Below are 23,468 nucleotides of genomic sequence, written 5' to 3'. Positions count from 1 at the left end.
CTCATTTTAAATCTACTTTGCATTTAGATGATAATTTACCTTTCTATTTTTTCAGCCAAATTGAATAACCTTACACCCACATACATGAAACTCCATCTGCCAAATTTGGGCCCAATCTCCTTGCCTACCTATATCCATTTGTAAAATATTTATCTCCTCTTCACTGTCTGCTTTCCCACCTATTTTAGTATCATTCACAAATTTTGCTGTTACATTCTGTCCCTACTTGCAAATAATTTATATAGATTGTGAACAGTTGAGGTCCGAGGACTGACTCCTGGGGCACCCCGCTAGTTACAGTTCACCAGCCAGAGAAGGACCCATTTATCCTGACCCTCTGCTTTCTGTCAGTTAGCCAATCCTCAATCCAATCTAGTACTCTACCCCCAATCTCCTGCAATCTCACCTTCTGAATTGGTCTTTTATGCGGCACCTTGTAAAACACCTTCTGGAAGTTTAGATATACCACATCCACAGGTTCCCCATTATCCACCTTGCTGCGACGTTCTCAAAGAACACAAACAAGTTTGTCGAGCATGATTTACCCTTCATAAAACTGTAGCATTATGTTCCATTGATAGTTGCCTCATCCTATTCTCACTATAGATCAGACTGGCTGTTGGCAGGGAAATCTGGCAAAAGGGTATTCAAACAATGAGTAATCACGACTCTCCGCCCTTACAACACCCCGCTCATCCCCAAAGGATCACACCTCAGTAAATATTAGGGCCATTGCTTCTGATCAATGACTAGTTTAACATTCAGCTGGATTATGCAATCATGCACAATCCAACCCCTTACAAAAGGGTACACAACTGGTTTTGGGAATGTGGGCAATCCTCTAACTCCAGAGAAATAAAGCCGATCAAACTTGTGCGATAGACAAACCTTGTACAAAACTGTGCTGTGAAAGAAGTTACACACAATCTTAAATTTTAAATAGTAGAAAAATATCTGACGCCCACTGTTGATTGGAGTAATGTGTACAAATGAAAAATACTGAAGGTGTTTCTGGCTGCTGTGAAACTTCACTATGTAAATGATGGGTCACATTTTATTTAGTGCTCCCGCAGCACCAATCAGGGAACACTTGGACTTAATTTTAACTCTGTAGATATGGATGGGTTTTGAACCTATTAAAACTTTGCCTGAAGCCTGGCTTGCTTCTACCAGGCAAGTAACAATCATACCTTCTTCCCCATCTCTCTGATGGTTCAAATGATATGCTTTTGCCTACCTTGAAAAATGTAAGCACATATCTGACACATACAAGTCATGAAATCCCTATTTCACAAGTAGAATCATAGAATTCCTACAGTGCAGAAGGAGGCCATTTGGCCCATCCAGTCTGTGCTGACCCTCTGAAACAGCACCCGACTTTGGCCCACTCCCCCATCCTATCCCAGCAACCCCACCCACACTACACATCTTTGGGCACTAAGAGTCAATTTTACCTTGACGAATCCACCTAATCTGTACATCTTTGGACTGTAGGTGGAAACCAGAGCACCCAGAGGAAACTCACGCAGACACAAGGAGATGTGCAGACTCCACACAGTCACCCAAGGCCAGGATTGAACCCAGGTCCCTGTTGCAGTGAGGCTGCAGTGCTAACCACTGTGCCACTATGCTGCCCCTTTTTTTTCTTATTTCCTGCACTAACAAATTCCTTCACTATCAATTCTTTTCACCTACCTTAGAGGTTATCAACCAATCCAGTGAGTTAGACAGCAGGACAATCAATCAGATCACCATTTATTTTAAATGCATTAACATTTTTATGAAAATAGGTGACAATGTCATGTTAATATATATATGCTAAAGATTTGTGATTAATTCCAGCAGCCATTTTTAATCTCAAGATTTTAACATTTTCAAAGCAAGAAATATTTGCACGGTGGAGCAGTTGCGCTGAACTGCTTACGATTCTTTTTATTTCAGATTTAAAATATTGGGAAGCACATGCTGGTAACCTCCACCACTGATCACCGTAAAGTGTCTAAGATCAAAGCAAATGTTTTTGTTATTCTTTCATGGGGTGTAGGCGTCGGTGGCTGGGCCAACATTTATTACCCATCCTTAGTTTCCCTAGAGAAGGTGGTGATGCAGTCCATGTCGTGTAGGCACACCCACAATGCTGTTGGGAAGGAAGTTTCAGTATTTTGACCCAGCAACAGTGAAGGAACAGTGATATAGTTCCAAGTTAGGATGGCCATAAAGTCATAGCGTCATAGATGTTTACAGCATGGAAACAGGCCCTTTGGCCCAGCTTGTCCATGCCGTCCAGTTTCTATCACTAAGCTAGTCCCACTTGCCCCCATTTGGCACATATCCCTCTATACCCACCCTGCCCATGTAACTGTCTCACTGTTTTTTAAAGGAAAAAATTGTACCCGCCTCTACCACTACCTCTGGCAGCTTTTTCCAGATGCTCACCAGCGTCTGTGTGAAGACATTTCCCCTGTGGTCTCTTTTTTATCTCTTCCCCTCTCACCTTAAACCTATGCCCTCTAATTCTAGATTTTACCTTTGGGAAAAGACGTTGACTATCTACCTTATCTATGCTCCTCATTATTTTATAGACATCTATAAGATCACCCCTAAGCCTCCTACACTCCAGGGAAAAACGTCCCAGCCTATCCAGCTTCTCCTTGTAGCTCAGACCATCAAGTGTCTGATAGCATCCTCATAAATCTCTTCTGCACTCTTTCTAGTTTAACAAATCCTTCCTATAATAGGGTGACCAGAGCTGAACACAATATTCCATGTGTGGTCTTACTAACGTCTTGTACAACTTCAACAAGACGTCCCAACTCCAGTATTCAATATTCTGACCAATATTCTGGTGTGTGCCTTGGAGGGGAATCTACAGCTTGTAGGTTCTCATGAATCAGCAACCCTTGTCCTTCTGCATGGTAGAGGTTGTAGGTTGGGAGGTGCTGTTAAAGGAGCCTTGATAAGTTGCTGCAGTGCATCTTGTAGATGGTGCACACCGTTGCCATTATGCATCTGTGGTGGAAGGTGCGAATGTCTAAGGTATTGGATGATCACCTATTTTACCTGTTTCAGATAATCTATTTTAAACATTACGAGCATGAGTCTATGCCACCAGATGCGCATTTTTGACACCGCCAATTAAACTGGCTGAAAGTGCTCGAAGGATCAAAAGATCAGTAAAAGGTCATTGGCGTTGAAACAGGTATAAAGAAGCTGCTAGAATAGGCCTTTAATAGGCCTTTGTTTATTTGGCTCACTGCCACCCCTTCATTTCGGCCCGGAGAAAGCCATTAAGTGAAAGTTTGCCAGAAACCTTTGCCGGGTCCCACGCAGCAGGCAGGAAAGGAGCACCAATATGGACTGATCAGGGTGGTGAGGCAGGGACTTCACTGCCTGAAATTTCCATCTTTCTCCACAGCAATTCCATCCTGTGGGGGAGAATCCTGACCTAAATCTCACTCTTCCGCACTTAGCAGTCATCCAATAATTTCTAAATTCACTGCCATATGTGATGGAACCATCAATTCTACGGACACGTGCTTGTAGGATTAGAATAGCGGTTTTAATATACTTACAACAGAGCCAGCCTGTTAGCCATTGAACTTTCGATGAACTGGCTGGCTGGCTCTGTGGCACGGATCTTTATACAGCAGCTCCAGGGGGAGGAGTTCTGGGCGGAGCCAAGGGGGGAGCCCAGTACAAACTCTCGAGTACTCCCAGAGCTACTTCCCCCTGGTGGTCAGGTAGTGCAACTGCACTTACAATATCGGTACATATATACAATGGGAACAGAGTGACATTGGTAACTTATAATACCGTGTGAATCTCATTCACCACAATATGCAAACTGCATATCTGCACCCTCCAGTTTACTTCCTCCTGCAAAAGAAAATAAAAAAAACTATTTTTCCTGGATATGCTAGTTATTTTGTTAAAGGAAAACGTCAAGTGAGCTCTAATGCAGATTATGGCTTTTTTTGCCCAATGGTAAAAGTTAAAATGATCATAGGTCCCTTCATTTCTTTTAAAGCCAAGGATTTACAGATATTGCTTCTGTTGAAAAAAGGCACGGTTTAATTTTCTTCTTCCTGAATGCAGAATTACTTCCTTAAGAATATCCAGCTCCCTCTTGAACATATCCTCACTGGGCTAAATCGCTGGCTTTTAAAGCAGGCCAGCAGCACGGTTCGATTCCCGTACCGTCCTCCCCGAACAGGTGCCGGAATGTGGTGACTAGGGGCTTTCCACAGTAACTTCATTGAAACCTACTCGTGACAATAAGCAATTTTCATTTAATTTTTCATTTCATTTCTTATCAGTTACTAATAAGGAATCAAATTGTGAACTATTAGATAGAAGCCACCTGACTCCCAGGGTTCCTTAGATGGGAGCTCCCTATGGCAGCAATAGTCAAAGTGCCGGAACAAAGTAAATATGTTGTTGTGCGACATTTTCTTAATATTGCTTTGGGATGCTGCCTGAACCTAGGTCTGCAAGGTAGAGGTGTTGCAAGAACGACATGATTTTTGATTGAAATACACTTATTTCAAGAATTCATCAGAAAAAAAATCTTCAATTACCTCGATGCAATATCAGAGAAAGATGAATGTCAACATAAATCCTCTGTAATAAAAAAAACACAATGCTGATGAAAGATTTTGGCTAACTTGGCTTTTTTGTTTTAGATTCCAATCAGGCTGCTGTGCACTTCTAACAATTTCTGTTTTTTGGACTCTTCTAATTTCAGAATGGTGAGATTTCCATTACACCATAATTGGTCTCACATTTATGAAAAAGACACTGTCACAATTTTGCACGTGCAATGCTACACTGAGGTAAATGAATACAGGTGCAATAGAACATAGAACATACAGTGCAGAAGGAGGCCATTTGGCCCATCGAGTCTGCACCGACCCACTTAAGCCCTCACTTCCACCCTAGCCCCGTAACCCAATAACCCCTCCTAACCTTTTTTTTCGGTAACTAAGGGCAATTAAGGGGCTGGTTTAGCACACTGGGCTAAATAGCTGGCTTTTAAAGCAGACCAAGGCAGGCCAGCAGCACGGTTCAATTCCCATACCAGCCTCCCCGAACAGGCGCCAGAATGTGATGACTAGGGGCTATTCACAGTAACTTCATTTGAAGCCTACTTGTGACAATAAGCAATTTTAATTTTTATTATTTATTAATTTATCATGGCCAATCCACCTAACCTGCACGTCTTTGTAATGTGGGAGGTAACCGGAGCACCCGGTGGAAACCCACGCAGACACGGGGAGAATGTGCAGACTCTGCACAAACAGTGACCCAGCAGGAATTGAACCTGGGGCCCTGGTGCTGTGAAGCCACAGTGCTATCCACTTGTGCTACCGTGCTGCCCTGCCCAGGTGCAATCTCAGACGTTTACATGGTTACCTCTGTGCAAAGGTCCCATTGTTTTCCCCCATGGCTCTTTAGCATCACACGTTCATTTTCGTAGAAAGCAGAGTTACTGAATATATTTTCAGAAATCAATTTGAAACGCGATTATGAGAAACTGCACAGTAAACTAATTGATCAAATGGGAAAAATGTTTGAAAAGGAAATCTTTGCACATCAGAGGGGAACAAGGAGGGGAGTAAGTTTCAAAGAGGATGCTGCTTCATTCTATGACTGATTTTCTAAGCTGACCAACAGAAATCTGACAGAATTTATTAATTGAATTTAAATTCCACCAACTGCCATGGCGGGATTTGAACCCATGGCCCCAGAGGATGAGCCTGGGTCTCTGGATTACTAGTGCGGTGATTTTACCACTAACAGACAAGGGGGAATTCTTCCAAGACCTGACTGGTGGGCACGATGGCGGGCAAAGGGATAGATATGGCGGGAGGCCCAGAAATGTAATTTACGGCAGGATCTTCCACAGGTGCCCACCATGGTGAGTTGGAAAACGTTGCAGAAGCCGGTTTGAACCTCGTTTGCATCCCATTAATGGGATGCAGATGAAATCCAAACACCCCATGTCATATTCTCCGTGAAGCGCAGGAAAAAACAATGGTGTAAAGTATGTTTGGAATAACGTGGTGTGCAGATGTCGTGACTTACCATTTCACGGGCGGGATTTTCCCGTACCCGGCGGGGCAGGGGGCCCTGGTGGGACGGAGTGGCACGAACCACTCCGGTGTGGGCCCGCCCCAAAGGTGTGGAATCCTCCGTGCCTTCAGGGGCTAGGCTGGCGGCGGAGTGGTTTGCAATTCGTCGGCCGGCGTGGAAGGCCTTTGGCGCCGCGTCAGCCGGGGCTGAAGGGACTCCGCTGGCCAGCGCGGGTCCGCGCATGCACGGGAGCATTAGTGGCTGCTGATGTCAACCCCGCGCATGGTTCACCTACGCCATCGGGGAGGCTGACACGGCCGGCGTGTAGGAAAAGAGTGCCCCCACGGCACAGGCCTGCCCGCGGATCGGTGGGCCCCGATCACGGGCCAGGCCACCATGAGGGCAACCCCCGGGGCCAGAGCGCCTTGCGCCGCCAGGTCCCGCCAGTAAGGGACCTAGTCTAATTTATGATAGCGGGACCGGCATAGACCAGCGGGACTTCGGCCCATCACGGGTCGGAGAATCGCTGGGGGGGGCCACTGTGATCGGCTGCCGACCGGCGTGGAGCGATTCCCGCCCCTGTCGAATCTCCAGTGCCGGAGAATTCGGCGGATGGCGGGGCGGGATTCACGTCGCCCCCCCGCCGATTCTGTTGCAGGCAGGGCGTTCCACACCCCTACTACTCTCTGAGTAAAGAAACTGCCTCTGACATCTGTCCTATATCTACCAGCCCTCAATTTAAAGCTATGTCCCCTCGTGTTGGTCATCACCATCCGAGGAAAGAAACTCTCACTGTCCACCCTATCTAACCCTCTGACTATCTTATATGTCTCTATTAAGTCACCTCTCAGCCTTCTCCTCTCTAACGAAAACAACCTCAAGTCCCTGAGCCTTTCCTCATAAGACCTTCCCTCCATACCAGGCAACATCCTAGTAAATCTCCTCTGAACCCTTCCCAAAGCTTCCACATCCTTCCTATAATGTGGTGACCAGAACTGCACGCAGTACTCCAGGAGCAGCCGCACCAGAGTTATGTACAGCTGCAGCATGACCTCGTGGCTCCGAAACTCAATCCCCCTACTGATAAAGGCTAGCACACCATATGCCTTCTTAACAGACCTATTAACCTGGGTGGCAACTTTCAGGGATTTACGTACCTGGATGCCGAGATCTCTCTGTTCATCTACACTACCAAGAATCTTGCCATTAGCCCAGTACTCTGCATTCCTGTTACTCCTTCCAAAGTGAACCACCTCACACTTTTCCGCATTAAACTCCATCTGCCACCTCTCAGCCCAGCTCTGCAGCTTATCTATGTCCCTCTGTATCCTATAACATCCTTCAGCACTATCCACAACTCCACCGACCTACGTGTCATCTGCAAATTTACTAACCCATCCTTCTACACCCTCTTCCAGGTCATTTATAAAAATGACAAACAGCAGTGGCCCCAAAACAGATCCTTGCGGTACACCACTAGTAACTGAACTCCAGGATGAACATTTGCCATCAACCACCACCCTCTGTCTTCTTTCAGCTAGCCAATTACTGATCCAAACCGCTAAATCACCTTCAATCCCATACTTCCTTATTTTCTGCAATAGCCTACCGTGTGGAACCTTATCGAACGCCTTATTGAAATCTATATACACCACATCAACTGCTTTACCCTCATCCACCTGTTTGGTCACCTTCTCAAAAAACTCAATAAGGTTTGTGAGGCATGGCCTACCCTTCACAAAACCGTGTTGACTATCTCTAATCAACTTGTTCTTTTCAAGATGATTATAAACCCTATCACTTATAACCTTTTCCAACATTTTACCCACAACCGAAGTAAGGCTCACAGGTCTATAATTACCAGGGTTGTCTCTACTCCCCTTCTTGAACAAGGGGACAACATTTGCTATCCTCCAGTCTTCCGGCACTATTCCCGTCGACAAAGATGACATAAAGATCAAGGACAAAGGCTCTGCAATCTCCTCCCTGGCTTCCCAGAGAATCCTAGGATAAATCCCATCTGGCCCAGGGGGCTTGTCTATTTTTACATTTTCCAAAATTGCTAACACCTCCTCCTTGTGAACCTCAATTCCATCTAGCCTGGTCGACTGAACCTGAGTGTTCTCCTCGACAACATTGTCTTTCTCCAGTGTAAACACTGACGAAAAATATCCATTTAACGCTTCCCCTGTCTCCTCTGATTCCACACACAACTTTCCACTACTATCCTTGATTGGCCCTAATCTTACTCTAGTCATTATTTTGTTCCTGATATACCTATAGAAAGCCTTTGGGTTTTCCTTGATCCTATCTGCCAACGACTTTTCGTGTCCTCTCCTCGCTCTTCTTAACTCTCCCTTTAGGTCCTTCCTGGCTAACTTGTAACTCTCAAGTGCCCTACCTGAGCCTTCATGTCTCATCCTAACATAAGCCTAACTTCTTCCTCTTGACAAGTGCTTCAACTTCCTTAGTAAACCACGGTTCCCTTGCTCGACAACTTCCTCCCTGCCTGACAGATACATACTTATCACGGACACGTAGTAGCTGTTCCTTGAAAAAGCTCCACATTTCGATTATACCCATCCCCTGCAGTTTCCTTCCCCATCCTATACATCCTAAATCTTGCCGAATAGCATCATAATTGCCTTTCCCCCAGCTATAATTCTTGCCTTGCGGTATATACCTATCCCTGCCCATTGCTAAAGTAAACATAACCGAATGTGATCACTATCACCAAAGTGCTCACCTACATCTAAATCTAACACCTGGCCGGGTTCATTACCCAGTACCAAATCCAATGTTGCCTCGCCCCTTGTTGGCCTGTCCACATACTGTGTCAGAAAACCCTCCAGCACACACTGCACAAAAACTGACCCATCTGTAGTACTCGAACTATAGTATTTCCAGTCAATATTTGGAAAGTTAAAGTCCCCCATAACAACTACCCTGTTACTCTCGCTCCTGTCGAGAATCATCTTTGCAATCCTTTCCTCTACATCTCTGGAACTATTCGGAGGTCTATAGACAACTCCCAACAGGGTGACCTCTCCTCTCCTGTTCCTAACCTCGGCCCATACTACCTCAGTAGATGAGTCCTCAAACGTCCTTTCTACCGCTGTAATACTTTCCTTGATTAACAATGCCACACCCTCCCCTCTTTTACCATCTTCTCTGTTCTTACGGAAACATCTAAATACTGGAACCTGCAACAACCATTCGTGTCCCTGCTCTACCCATGTCTCCGAAATTGCCACAACATCGAGATCCCAGGTACCAACCCATGCTGCAAGCTCACCCACCTTATTCCGGATGCTCCTGGCGTTGAAGTAGACACGCTTCAAACCAGCGTCTTGCTTGCCGGTGCCCTCTTTCGAACTTTTAACCCTATCCCTGACCTCACTACTCTCAACATCCTGTACACTGGGACTATAATTTAGGTTCCCATTCCCCTGCAGAATTAGTTTAAACCGCCCCTGAAGAGCACTAGCAAATCTCCCCCCCAGGATATTGGTACCCCTCTGGTTCAGGTGAAGACCATCCTGTTTGTAGAGGTCCCACCTACCCCAGAATGAGCCCCAATTATCCAGGAAACCAAAACCCTCCCTCCTGCACCATCCCTGTAGCCACGTGTTCAATTCCTCTCTCTCCTTATTTCTCACTTCGCTAGCACGTGGCACGGGTAACAACCTAGAGATAACAACTCTGTTTGTTCTAGCTCTCAGCTTCCACCCTAGCTCCCTGAATTTCTGTCTCAAATCCCCATCTCTCTTCCTACCTATGTCGTTGGTACCTATGTGGACCACGACGTGGGGCTGCTCCCCTTCCCGCTTAAGGATCCCAAAAACACGATCAGAGACATCACGAACCCTGGCACCTGACAGGCAACACACCAACCGTGAGTCTCTTTCGTTCCCACAGAACCTCCTGTCTGTTCCTCTAACTATGGAGTCCCCAATGACAAGTGCTGTGTTTCTCTTCTCCCTTCCCTTCTGAGCAACAGGGACAGAATCTGTGCCAGAGACCTGTGCCCCATTGCTTACCCCAGGTAAGTCGTCCCCCGCAACAGTATCCAAAACGGTATACTTGTTATTAGAACATAGAACAGTACAGCACAGAACAGGCCCTTCGGCCCTCGATGTTGTGCCGAGCAATGATCACCCTACTCAAACCCACGTTTCCACCCTATACCCGTAACCCAACAACTCCCCCCCTTAACCTTACTATTAGGACACTACGGGCAATTTTAGCATGGCCGATCCACCTAACCCGCAAATCTTTGCACTGTGGGAGGAAACCGGAGCACCCGGAGGAAACCCACGAACACACGGGGAGGACGTGCAGACTCCGCACAGACAGTGACCCAGCCAGGAATCGAACCTGGGACCCTGGAGCTGTGAAGCATTTATGCTAACCACCATGCTACCGTGCCGCCCATATAGAGGGGAACGACCACAGGGGATCCCTGCACTGCCTGCCGGTTCCCTCTCCCTCCCCTGACGGTAACCCATCTACCTTCTTCTTTTACCTGAGGTGTGACTACCTCCCTATAACTCCTCTCAATAACCCCCTCCGCCTCCCGAATGATCCGAAGTTCATCCAGCTCCAGCTCCATGCACCAACCAGGCCTCTCCCACCACTGAATAAAGTGTGAAACACCTGGGTGCATAATTAATAAGATCAGTGCTGGAAGATTTGGCTTGTTACTCCACTGGCTACTGCAGGGGAAAACATCATGGCCGGGATTTTCCGACCCTGCGCCGGGTCGGAGAATCCCCGGGGCAGGCGAGAATCCATCCCCGACGGTTTCTTCCCTATTCTGCAGCACAGTTTTTCAGGCACCGGAGGGTCTCCCGCCACACCGGTCGGTGGCCGTTGACAGCGGGCCCCCCGGCGATTCTCTGGGCCCCATTGGGCCGAGTGGCCGACGAGTTTGGCCCAATCCCGCCGGCGTGGACTACTCACCGCACACACGACGGGACCTGGAAGGTAAATGTGCGGGGTCTGTCCTGGGGGGGGGTATCCGACCTTGGGGGGTGGACCTCCACGGTGGCCTGGCCCGCGATCGGCGTCTACTGATCGGTGGGCAGACTGGTTCCGTGGGGGCCTACTTTATTCTGCACCAGGCCCCTGTAGGGCTCCGCCATATTGCCCGGGAGTCAGCGCGGAGAAGGGAACCCCCGTGAATGCGCAGAAATATGCCGGCCATTCTGCGCATGCACGAACTCGCGTGGGCAGTCCGGCGCCGTTTGGAGCTGCGGGAACCACTCCACCGGCAACCTAGCTCCCTAGAAAGGGGCGAATGCCTCACTTTCGGGAGCTGTTGATGCCGGAGTGGTTGGCGCCAGTTTTCACGCCAGCGTGGGGACATAGCCCCATTATTGGGGAATCCAGCCCCATGTTCCCACCCTGCCATGGCACTTAAATCTAAAAATGGGAGAATTCCATTCACAGTCTCCCCAAATTGTAGCTCCACCAGAGAGCTGATGGAGACCCCAAGGACTGAAAGACCCCAATCTGCACAGGACGTTGCTGAATCAAATTAACAAAAGTAAAAAAGGCTGAAAAAATGTACAAAATGGACACAGCCATTCCTCTACAAGAATACTTGGCACACAAGAAACAATTTTCTCATCATTAACTATGTCTTACTGTGGCGCCTTGCTGTCAAATCATCTAGACTATTTTGACTTGTCTTGTCAAAAGTTGAATTTTATTGAGGGCAGGTTATCACATTTCCAACTTCAGGCATCATATTATTCTGGATTCGTTACAGTACTTACAGAATTCATTAGATTAAACACAAGAAAAGATAGATGATTTTGTTTTAAAATGCACTCGTTTTCCTTGACCTTTGGGCATTTCATTGGTTTAATGAAAGATCAGTTGCTGACTCTGGTGTTGCGAATGAGATTGAGTATGCCTGCAATAAAACGGAAACAAAGAAACAATAATAATTGAAGTTCACCATTGCCAATGGAGCTAACTAGAACCCTTATAGGATGGGATTTTTAATTGTAGATATTTACTTTGAATTGTGATCCCTCGACCAATCACTTCCATTCTGCAAAACAGTCGTCGGGTGTTTCCATTCCAACTTGTATGGACGAAACCAGCAGATCTCAACTATTGCTCAATCGCTACTGCCCCAAGAAATGGTTCCCATACCTAAGTGCTTCCTTTCAAAATCATTGGCCATGCCTTCAAATCTTTCTGTCACTCCCTCTCTGTTTGCTCCTCGAGCTATACACACCTCCCCTCTCCCCAAATCTGGCTTCCTAATCACCTCCCTCTCATTTTCCCCACCATTGGTCGCAGAGCTTACAATCTACCTCACCTCTGGCACTCATTCCTTTACATGTCTCTAATTTTCTGCCCCCTTTAAAAACTGCCTCAATGGTGTTGACCAAACCAGGAGCCTCTTGCTAATCTCTCTTCTGTAGCTTGCCGTCCGTCACCTTATTAGTACTTTATAGAAATGTCTGAGGAAGCTTTCAAGCATTAAACCCAGAAAGTATATGCAGGTGGTTGTTGTTTTAAGGTTAGCATTACTGACCCACACAATTTTTTGACATGGTAGACATCTGCTCCATTGGCCGGATCCTCGGGTCCGTTGGCAGCACACCCACACCTGCGGGTTTCCTGCATGGGGTGGCTACAATGGCAAACACAATTGGTTGGCTGCGGGAACGGAGAATTCTGCTGCGGGCAGGGGCGCACCGTGCCGGAAAACACGGCTGGCGGAACGGAGAATCCCGCTGCTGATATCTTGGCAGAGAAAAGGTGGAAATAATGTTCTCTATGAATAACTGGTAAAATAATGTCAAACTGAGAATCACATGGGAAGTGACAATTGATCCTCAAATGAATGGTAAAGTCATAAAAAGGCCAACAATAGTTTCTAAACAGGAGTATTAATAAAGACATGATAAATTTATGCTAATCATTGGTTTGATCACAGTTAAGATTACTGTGTGCAGTACTGGCACCCATCATAATAATGACATTGAAGCTTCAAAGAGTATACAATGTAGTTCATCAGGATGATGAAGAAATAGAAAATTATTCCTCCCGGGAGAGGCTTGAGATGATGAGGCAATTGACGATTAACAAGAGACTTAAGAAGAGTTTTTAAATTATGAAAGTTTTTCACGGAAGAAATAATAGGAATCGGTACTGGGGCTACAATTATTTGCAATATATTTTAATGACTTGGGAGAGGAAAGTGAATAAACTATTGGAAGTTTGCGGATGGCACAAAAATAGGTGAAGGCAAGTGGTGAGGATGACACAAAGTGTCGACAGAGGGATATAGGCAGATTAAGCAAGTAGGCAAAAACTTGACACTTGGAAGATAATGTCGGAAAAAGTGAAGCTCTGCACTTTGGCATGAAGAATAAAGGAACTGAAGACTATTTAAATGGAGAAAGACTGCAGAAAGCTGAAGCTCAGAGGGATTTGGAAGTCCTCATCCATAAATCACATAAACCTAGCATGTAAGTTCAGCAGGTAATAGGGGAGGCAAATGGAATGTTGCCATTTATTTCAAAGGGAATGTAGTCCAAAAATAGGGAAGTCTTGCTAAAACTATACAAGGCACTAGTTAGACCATATCTCGAATACAGTGAACAGTTTTGGTCCCCTTATGCAAGGGAGGAGACACTGGCATTAGAGGCAGTCCAGAGAAGGTTCTCTAGATTGATTCGGACATGAAGGGATTTTCTTATGAAGAGAGGTTGATTAGCTCGGGCCTGTATTTATTGGAGTTTAGGAGAGTGAGAGGTGACCTTATTGAGACATATAGGATTCTCAGAGGGCTTGACAGGATAGATGCTGAGAAGCTTTTTCCTCTTGAGCGAGAGTCGGGAACAGAGGGTATAATCTCAGAGTAAGGGGTCGCCTATTTAAGACACAGATTTGTTTTTTGATTGAAAAATAAATTAAATTTAGAGTACCCAATTATTTTTTTTTCCAATATAAGGGGTAATTTAGCACGGCCAATCCACCTACACTGCACATCTTTGGGTTGTAGGGGGTGAAACCCACACAGATACGAGGAGAATGTGCAAACTCCACACGGACAGTGACCCAGGGTCAGGATTTGAAACCGGGTCCTCAGCGCTGTCGGCAGCAGTGCTAAGCACTGTACCACGTGCTGCCCTTCATTTCAGACAGAGATGAGGAGAAATTTCTTCTCTCAGGCTGGATTATTAAGCATGTTCAAGCGTGAGATGGACAGCTTTTAATCAGTAAGAAAATCAAGGGTTATGCGGCTAAGGAGAGAAAGTGGAGTTGTGGATCAGATCAGTCAAGATCTCATTGAATGGCAGAGCAGGCTTGATGGACTGAATAGCCTACTTCTGCTCCAAAGTCGTATGGTCTTATGGACTATTTTATCTGGTTGGAGAGAAAAATTGTCTCGAAGAGAGTGTGGAGCAAAGTTGAAACAATTTTTTTTATATGCTGTTGGAACCTAGTATGTTTTGAAAGGAGGAATGACTGATGCAGGCCACTGCACTTTTTATGGGAAAACTGGATAACTGTTTGACACAGAAGAAGATACTGTTTTACGAGGGGAGTATGGAGCAGTGAAATTAGTTTTGGATTGCACTAGAAAAGAAGGAGGATGAGCCAAACGTCTTCCTTTTATGAAGCTGGAAATGTCTTTAGTTTGTTTGATTCCTTCATGGGATGTGGGCATCACTGGCTAGGCCAGCATGTGTTGCCCAACCCTAATTGCCCTTGAGCAGTTGGTGGTGAGCCAAGTTCTTGAACTGCTGCAGTCCATCTGATGTAGGTACACCCACAGTGCTGTTAGGAATCTAGATGTTCCAGAATATTGACCCAGTCCCAGTGAAAGAATGTCAATATCGTTCCAAGTCATGATAAAATAGTTGGACTTGTTTATTGTCACGTGTACCAGGGTACAATGAAAAGTATTGCTCTGTTTCTAGCTCAGACAGATCATTCTGTGCATGAAAAGAAAATACATAACAGGGCAAATATAAAATACACAACGTGAATACATAGACACAGGTGAAGCACACAGGAGTGTAATACTACTCGGTAGTGAAGATGTTTGAAGAGATCAGATCAGTCCATAAGAGGGTGGTTTAGGAGTCTGGTAACAGCGGGGAAGAAGCTGTTTTTCAATCTGTTAGTGCATGTTCTCAGACTTTTGTATCTCCTGCGCGATGGAAAAAGTTGGAAGAGTGTGTTAGCCGGATGGGAGGGGTCTTTGATTATGCCGCCCGCTTTCCCAAGGCAGCCGGAAGTGTAGACAGAGTTCACTCAAGTTCACTCTTATTGAGCTGGAACTCATCAAACATAAGGTAGCAGGCAAAGTTTACAAAATATCAAAAGTCCCATCAGCGTAACAAATGTAAAATAAGCACAGAGAGGCCAGAAGAAGGGACTGAAGATGATGAGAATAATATTCTTCCAAGTTGTAGTACTGCTGAAAGGCTGGATGGCTGGTTTGTGTTGCGGAGTGGCGCCAACAGTGCCGATTAGATTCTCATACCTGCATTCTCAACCTTTCCCCTCGCCTGAGGTGTGGTGATCCTCAGGTCAAATCACCAACTCATCTCACAAAGGGGAGAGCACCCTGTGGTCGTCTGGAACTATGGCAACATTTACATTCAGAGTACTGCTAAATCTATATGCGTGAGGAATAACAAAAACAGCCGTAGAGGATGTTAAAAGTGAAAAATGTTGATAATCTGCAATGAAAAATTTGTGGGGTTTCCATTAGGATTTGATTTTGTACAATTCCTGGAACTTAAATTTAAATAAGCTAGCTCCTGCAAGAGCATGTTGAATTTTCGAATGGAATATCCAACTTTTCCCCAAAATTACTCTCAATAGGAATTTTCCATTTCATTGCTGAAAAAGATCCTAAGCTTTGAAAACAGTTTTTAAAAAGCATGAGTTTAGTCACATGCTTTCAAGAACAAAAACCTGAAAAACACAGCGCGTGCTATTTTTAAACAATGCTAATTTTATCAGGTATCCAGCATGACACCATAATAATCATATAATTATAAGCTTCCTGTTAAAGTAAGATGACAAATTTTCTAAAGTGTAGGTAAAATAAGCTTTTCTGCTGGTTGTTGATGAATGATTAACAGGACGGGTATCAGGCTCAAAAAATGCAAAGCAATTATACGACAGAGCACTGCACTGAAAATACTTTCATCAACCATGTCGGGCTTTGTTGTTTTTTGTGATCTTTAGGAAAGAAACAGGTTTACACACATGCAAAAACAATCCCAGTGGAAAGTGAGGGGCATTTTTTTTTAAATTAAGTTTTTTGTAAAACATTTTTAGATGCAGGAATATAGGGCACAATTTACCCACTGCGTTGTGCCTGGCGCCTATCTGGGCGTGCTGGGTCAATCGCAGGAGAGGCCCAAATCGAGACACGCGCCAGGCAGGAACTATTTTGCAATTCACCTGGCCCGCACCCGATTCGGATCTCGCCCCAAAATGGCAAGATGCTCATTAAGCCTGCTTTGTATTCATTTCAATCTCATTCGTGAGATTTTAGTTGAATGCAGTCGCCTTGCTGGGGTCACCCGGCTCCCCAGCGAGAAGTCACGTGGGCATCGCTTATTAATCCTCCACAAAGCCAGGAACATGGCACAATTGCTACCGAGGTGAAGTGAGTAGCCATTTCCATTTACTAGTATGCAGCTCCTGGGCACTGGAGCTGCTGCCCCAGTGCTTGGGGGGGGGGGGGGGGGGGGCCTTCAGGGGTATTGGGGTAGTTCGGGGGGCTGTAGGGTGTAGTTGTATCATGGTTGTGTTGTAATTCACAGACTGACCACTAGGAGTCTCATTAGGAAAAGTGAATGTTACAGTTAGGTGACTTCAGACTGACTGGAGGGCTGGGAGAGGTTGCTTTTGCATTATAATACTGTTATTCATCTGTTGTTTTGTCTATATTTGACCCACAGTTAATGTTCATGAATCATTTATAGCTTTAGCTACAAGTGTTGCTGTGATATACATCCGGCCATATGACAAGAACATTACATGGTACCAGGATTGGATGGTATTAAACATTGAAAACAAACTACCAGTCTGCCACAAGGTCGATAGAGATTTGAAGATTTTGCAAACTGCAAGAATGAACCTAATGGAGTAGTTGAAGCCACCAATGAGTCTCAGATTTCATGGTTATGTAGACAGCAACTATCGTGTGTTTCAACAACAATTTAATCTGTTTCTTACTGCAGTAAATTTCGGAGATCAGATTTGTGTAAGGTAGCGATGCCCCTACAGCAGCATTGACCGAAGCAACTGCTGTATTTAATATGTTTAAGTTTGCAAACGATGAAGATAATAAACATTTTAACGAAGATTTGATGAACATTGTATCCCCCAAAAGAATGAAATTTATGAACACTATGTGTTTAGATCATGTTTACAGAGATAGAAGAGTCCATAGATCATTTTATCACTGATTTAAAGTTAAAAGCTAAAACCTGTACTTTTTCTGTGATGGAATCTTCCATGATTCAGGACCAGGTTGTGCTGGTGTGAATGAAAATAAGCTGAGGGAACAGTTGCTGAGGGAATCAGAGTTGTCTTTGGAGCAAATAATTAAGACTTGGCAGGCTCACAAGCTAGCAGCACAGCATTCTAAAATGTTTCTCAGTAATTGCGGCGTCTTCTTGGAGGAAAGGGGTTGGATTCTCCACCCCGCCACATTTCTGTTTCACCCCTCCAGCGGGATGCTCCGTTACTCCGGCCGGTCAATGGGGTTTCCCATTGTGGGGCTGCCCCACGCTGTCAGGAAACCCGGGCTGTCGGCAAAAAGGAGCATTCTGCCGGCGGAGAATCCAGCCCAAAGACTCTGATTGCCGCCCTTTTTTCAAAAAGGTAGGAAACTTCCAGACAAAAGGCGGGAAAGATCCTGCAGCTGCTCACACACCAACAAACAGGTTAAAGATCAGGACAAAGTATTTCTGTGCAAAAGATGTGGTCAAAGGCACAAATTAAGGCAGTGTCCAGCATTTGACACGTTTTGTTCCAGATGCAAAGGAAAAAAAAATCATTTTGCTCAGAATTGTTACTCTAAGCTCAACCCCAGATAAGAGAGCACAGGTGAAGACACAGGACGAAATTCTCCCAAAGGGAGAAAAAGTGCCGACGCCGGAGTGAAACCCAGAGTGTTTCACTCCGGCGTCGGAGGCTGCTCCTCGCCCCTTATTCTCACCCCCCCCCGAGGGGCGGCACCTAAATGACGTCACCCGCGCATGCGCAGGTTGGCCGGCGCCAAGACATGGCGGATTGATCTTGTGGGGCGGCGGAGGGAAAAGACTGCGTCTTTCAGAGATGCCGGCCCGACGATCGGTACCCCTCCTGAGCACTCCTCTGGTGCTTAATCCTCCCTCCGCCCCCCACAGGCCCCACACGCAGCGGTCACGTGATGTTCACGTCAGGCCGCTCGGCCAATCCGTGCCAGAGAATCACCGCTCGACTGGAGCGGTGATTCTCTGAGCGGCCTGTCGCAAAACGTGACACGCCGTTTTGGGGGGGTGGGAGAATCGCGTGGGGGTGCCAAGGCGGCGTGGCGTGATTCGCCCAGCACTCCCACAATTCTCCCACCCGGCGTGGGGGTCAGAGAATCGCGCCCACAGTCTCCATTGATGATACCTCATTGTTTGTTGGAGTAATAACAGAAAAGAATATTTTTTTGGAGACGTCAAAAAATTCTCCCGCACTTAAAATAATGTAAACTGATGCTCCATTTAAAATTAATATGATTGATGAGGGCAAATGGCTACGACCACTTGAAGTGAACGGTACAGTGGTCCAATTGAAGCTAAACCCTGTGCCAAAGCTAATTTAATCAGCATTCTAATCGTTCAAGCAGTAAATGTTATGGCACTTGTGGCCTGAGTGTGGTGGTGAAGAACACAGTTTATTCTGTCCCATTCTGAAGGCTTGGATTCATTTTTAGGTGATCAGTGCTGTGAAGAATTAAGTCTAGCGCAGTTGGTATGTAGCATTCACAAAGGATAGTATCCACACTCCAATGATTCAGAGAACATTATCAGCAAATTCAGCGATTTGTTCACAGTTTTTGATGCACCACCATTCACCCAGAAGACACAATTCAAAGAGGATGCAAAATCTGTGATACATGCACCAAGAAGACTACCTGCACCTCTTCGGGATCGCCTCAGAAAGGAGCTAGACAGAATGATAAAAGTAAAAGTAATTAGAAAGATAGAAGAACCTACCGATTGGGCAAATTCCATGGTATGTGTAAAGAAAAAGAATAGTGACATTCACATATGCATGTATCCCAAAGCTGTTTGGCCTTTGTTCCGCACTGTAACTAATCACTATTTGCCGATGTACTTTGTCGATTATTGTTTTTGTCTGCTGTGTACATACTGCGTATGTTCCCTTGGCCACAGAAAAATTGTTTTCACTGTACTTCGGTACATGTGACAATAAATCAATCAATCAATCAATCAATCAAACAATCTTAACGAGAATATCAAAAGAGAACACTACCAAGTACCAAGACGTGAGGAAATCACATCTAAGATGGCTAGTGCACAATTCTTTATGAAACTTGATGCATCTCAAGGTTTCTGGCAGCTGAAGCTAGAGGAACAGAGTACAAAGTACTGCACTTCTAGTGCACCATTTGGATGGTATTGCTTTCTGAGAGTGCCGTTTGGCATAATTTCGGCATCAGAAATGTTTCACCGTGCCATGGAGCACATAATCAAAGGCATCAAAAGTGTATGTGTGTATGTAGATGAGATCATCATTTGAGGCTCAACCATAGGAGAGCACAATACGAGGTTGCTTAAAGTTCTAACAAGCATCAGGAGAAGTGGGCTGAAGCTCAACAAGCAAAAGTGCCAATTTGGAGTAACTGAGGTCACATTCCTAGGTGACAAGCTCTCATCGCAGGGTATTGAACCTGACAAGGACAAAACCCAAGCAATTCTCAATATGCAATACTACAAAATATTAGTAGTGAAATTATGGAAGTATGAAATTACTGAAGAGGAGACATGAAGGACATCTCGAGATTAAGAAGTGTAAATGGAGAGCTTGTGCCTCTGTTTACTGGCCAGGTATAAACCAGGATATTGACAGGATGGTCAGTTGTTGTGACACATTCCAGAAGCATCGTTACAAGCAAACAAGAGAACCTATGCAGATATCTGATTTACCTACGGCACCATGGCAGAATGTAGCTATGGATCTCTTTCACCTCCGAGGGAAAGATTATGTAATTATCATAGACTATTTTCAAACGATCCCGAAATGGCTCTACTATCAAGGTGTTGGACACGCAATACTTCAAGTTGTCGTGAACGACAACGGTCCTTTTTTTAGGTGTAAAGTGTGGCAACACTTCGTAGTCACGTATGATTTCAATCACGTGGTGTCAAGTCCGTTGTACCCACAAGCCAATGGCAATGCTGAAAAAGGTGTACAAATTGTCAAGCAATTGTTGAAGAAGGCAGTGGACAGCCTATCTGATCCATATCTCGCACTATCGAGTTACAAAGCATCACCATTGTCACATGGTAGATCGCCAGCAGAGTTACTCATGAATAGAATGTTCCATACCACATTTCTGTAATTGGGAAAGAATGAAGAGAATGCAGTAGTACTGCAGGAAATGCAAAACATTTCATCAAAACAAAAGCAGTTCTATGATGGTGTCTAGAACTTTACCACCTCTGAGTAGTGATGATATTGTGAGAATAGAAAATCCAGGCAATTGGTTGAGAAAAGCCATTGTTCTTGAAGAAGTAGCACCTTGTTCCTACAATGTACAGACAGAGGAAGGGTTGGTTTTAAGAAGAAACTGTCACGCGCTCTTGAAAACGAGCGAAGACTTTCACAACAACATGATCGATGATGAATCAATGTCAGCTGCAGTGTCAGATAGTTCAGCAGTTCCTGAGCATGAGAATGTCATGGAGAACTTTGAATCTACAAGTTCTGAGCAGCAAGGTCAAACTTTCAGTTCAGAGTCAGAAGATAACCTGATCGACTCTATTTGTAGATTTGGACTATTTGTACGTATTATGCTTGCTGTTCTTGTATGTGTGTATATATATATATATATACTTGCTAAACCAGTTTTAAAAATAAAAACAAATAATACTGTTAGACTCACAGGCTTATTATATCACATGTAAATATACTAATGATGGTGTATTAAGTTATTCCTTCAAAGGAAGGGATGTAGTGATATCATGGTTATGTTGTAATTCACTGACTAGCCACTAGGTGTCTCATTAGTATATGAGTGAATGTTAGAGCCAGATAACCTCAGACTGACAGGAGAGCTGAGAGAGAGGTCGCTTGTGCATGTTCGTACTGTTATTCATCTGTTGTTCTGTATATATTTGTCCCACAATTAATGGTAATAAATCATTTATAGCTTTAGCTATAAGTATTTTTGTAATATAAATCAGGCCATCCAACAAGAACATTACAGAGGGGTCCAGGTTGGCAATCGCCCTGGGCGAGAGGGGTGAGGGGCTTTGCATTGTGAGACCTTCAACCCATCTTTAAATATTGTGGATACCCACAATAGAGGAAAGCACAGCTTCAGTCTACCTGTCCTATCAAACTCTCCCAAGTCAGAGCCATGCTGCAGCTTCTCTCATGAAAATCAATTTCACCCCCTTTGACTGTGAGCAACCTCTAGCTTCACAGCTGAAGGCTATTTCAAATTAGGAATTCACCTTGTTAGATGTGATAGCACTTCACCCTCCAGAACTCTCAAGTGCCTCCTCGAAGGAACAGGTGCCATGTCTCAGGATGATGAGTGGACTGGATGTCCTGTAATCTTTGATGCCTGAATAGTGTGCTTGTACTCTCGGATTGTCAGCACCATAGAGGAAGCTACCAACAATCAAACACTAAAGAGCAGGGCTTCACCACGGAGGACTCTCTCACGGACAAATGGTGAATGTCTGGAGGAGCGGAGGACAGCTTAGCTACTGGCAGAGGTCTGGGGTCTAGGGGTTCCTGATCCAGCCGGGAGTGAATGTGCAGAGCGAGGTTTTCCAGCACAACTGGCTTGCTGGATGGCACTCAGAGAGAAGGTGGGACAGTCATGGCAAGGGTGAGGGAGACTTGGGGGATTTGAAGGTCCTGGGATGGAAGACATAACTGATTGTGGGTCTCTCTCCTTCTCCAATTTCTTCCAGATAGAAAATAATTTGCTGAAGTCGGTCCAGTGGAGGCTGCTCTCGCAGCCAAGGCGGGTAGACGGCAAAGACGGCCATCGCAGACTGGATGCTGCACCACATATGTAGGGGGCCGCCGGACACCGGCAAGAACCAGCAAGACCCATTAAACTGAGGAGGGACCCGGAAGGGAAATTCATCAAAGGCCCAAAGTGTACAGGAGTCACTGGTCCTTCAAAGAGCTGATGGACAGCATATGCTGCAGAAAACTGCATCTCAGCAGAGAGACAGTGCAGCACCTATGCCATATCCTCACGTGGAAGTGGAGGACCCTGCTCCCAGTGGCCAAATTTCTATGCTATTTGGTTATTCCATATGGAATATGATATGGTGTGGCAACTCGCAGTCATCTGTCCACATGTGCATCCAAGAGGTGACAGTTGCTCTGTATGTCTGGGCATTCAACCAAACCACCTTCAACCTGGATTAGGCCTACCAATATGCAGGATTCAACACCACTGTCCGGATGCTCCGGGTCCTGGGGGCTATCGGTGGCAAGCATGTCACCCTGCGGACACTGAGGCAGAGTGAGTGCATTATATTAACAGAAAGGCGTTCCGCTCCTGGATCTCTGGCATCCCGCTCCCCCCCCCTCATCTTTGCCCTTTGCCTGTCCCGCCATTCAATGAGATCATGGCTGACCTTTGCTTAATAAAAATCTAACTCAGATTTTAAATCAACTGATCTAGCTTCAACTGCTGTTTGTGGGAGAGAATTCCAAACCTCTACCACCCTTTGGGTGAAGAGGTTCTTCCTAACATCACTCCTGAACAGTCTAGCCCAGTCCCCTAGTTTTAGAATCCCCAGCCAGTGGAAACAGTTTATCTTTATTTACCGTGGGCGGAATTCTCCGCAGGGGGCCGAATTCGTGAAGGCCGTCGTGAACTCGGCCGAGGTTCATGACGGCCTCGGAGCCCGCTCCCCGCACCTAATTCACCCGCACCCGGGGGGCTAGGAGCGGGCATCCGTCTTTCTCGGCAGTGACCTCGTCACGCCGAGAATGTGAAGACATCTGCGCATGCGTGGGTTGCCATTTCCAACCCGCAAATGACTTCCTCGCGCAGACGGCACTAACCCGCGCATACGCGGTGGCCGTCTTTCTCCTCAGCCGCCCGTCAGGACGTGGCGGCTTGATCTTGCCGGGCGGCGGAG

At 45.6% G+C, this 23,468-nt stretch overlaps 1 protein-coding gene and 1 long non-coding RNA gene across 3 annotated transcripts in view; both read right to left on the bottom strand.

The window, feature by feature from the left end:
- LOC119966423 (voltage-dependent L-type calcium channel subunit beta-2-like) overlaps positions 1-23,468 on the bottom strand; it is a 461,782-nt gene that overhangs the window by 354,352 nt on the left and 83,962 nt on the right. The window lies entirely within an intron of this gene.
- Positions 11,761-22,011, bottom strand: LOC119966425. Its single transcript, XR_005460763.1, has 3 exons — positions 21,810-22,011; positions 12,626-12,837; positions 11,761-11,992 (listed from the first exon to the last, which is right to left on the bottom strand). It is a non-coding gene; the product is annotated as an uncharacterized LOC119966425 (long non-coding RNA).

Source organism: Scyliorhinus canicula, chromosome 5, assembly GCF_902713615.1.
Source record: "Scyliorhinus canicula chromosome 5, sScyCan1.1, whole genome shotgun sequence".
Classification (NCBI taxonomy): domain Eukaryota; kingdom Metazoa; phylum Chordata; class Chondrichthyes; order Carcharhiniformes; family Scyliorhinidae; genus Scyliorhinus; species Scyliorhinus canicula.
Note: the sequence above shows the minus strand (reverse complement) of the source record. Positions and strands in the feature narration are given on the sequence as shown.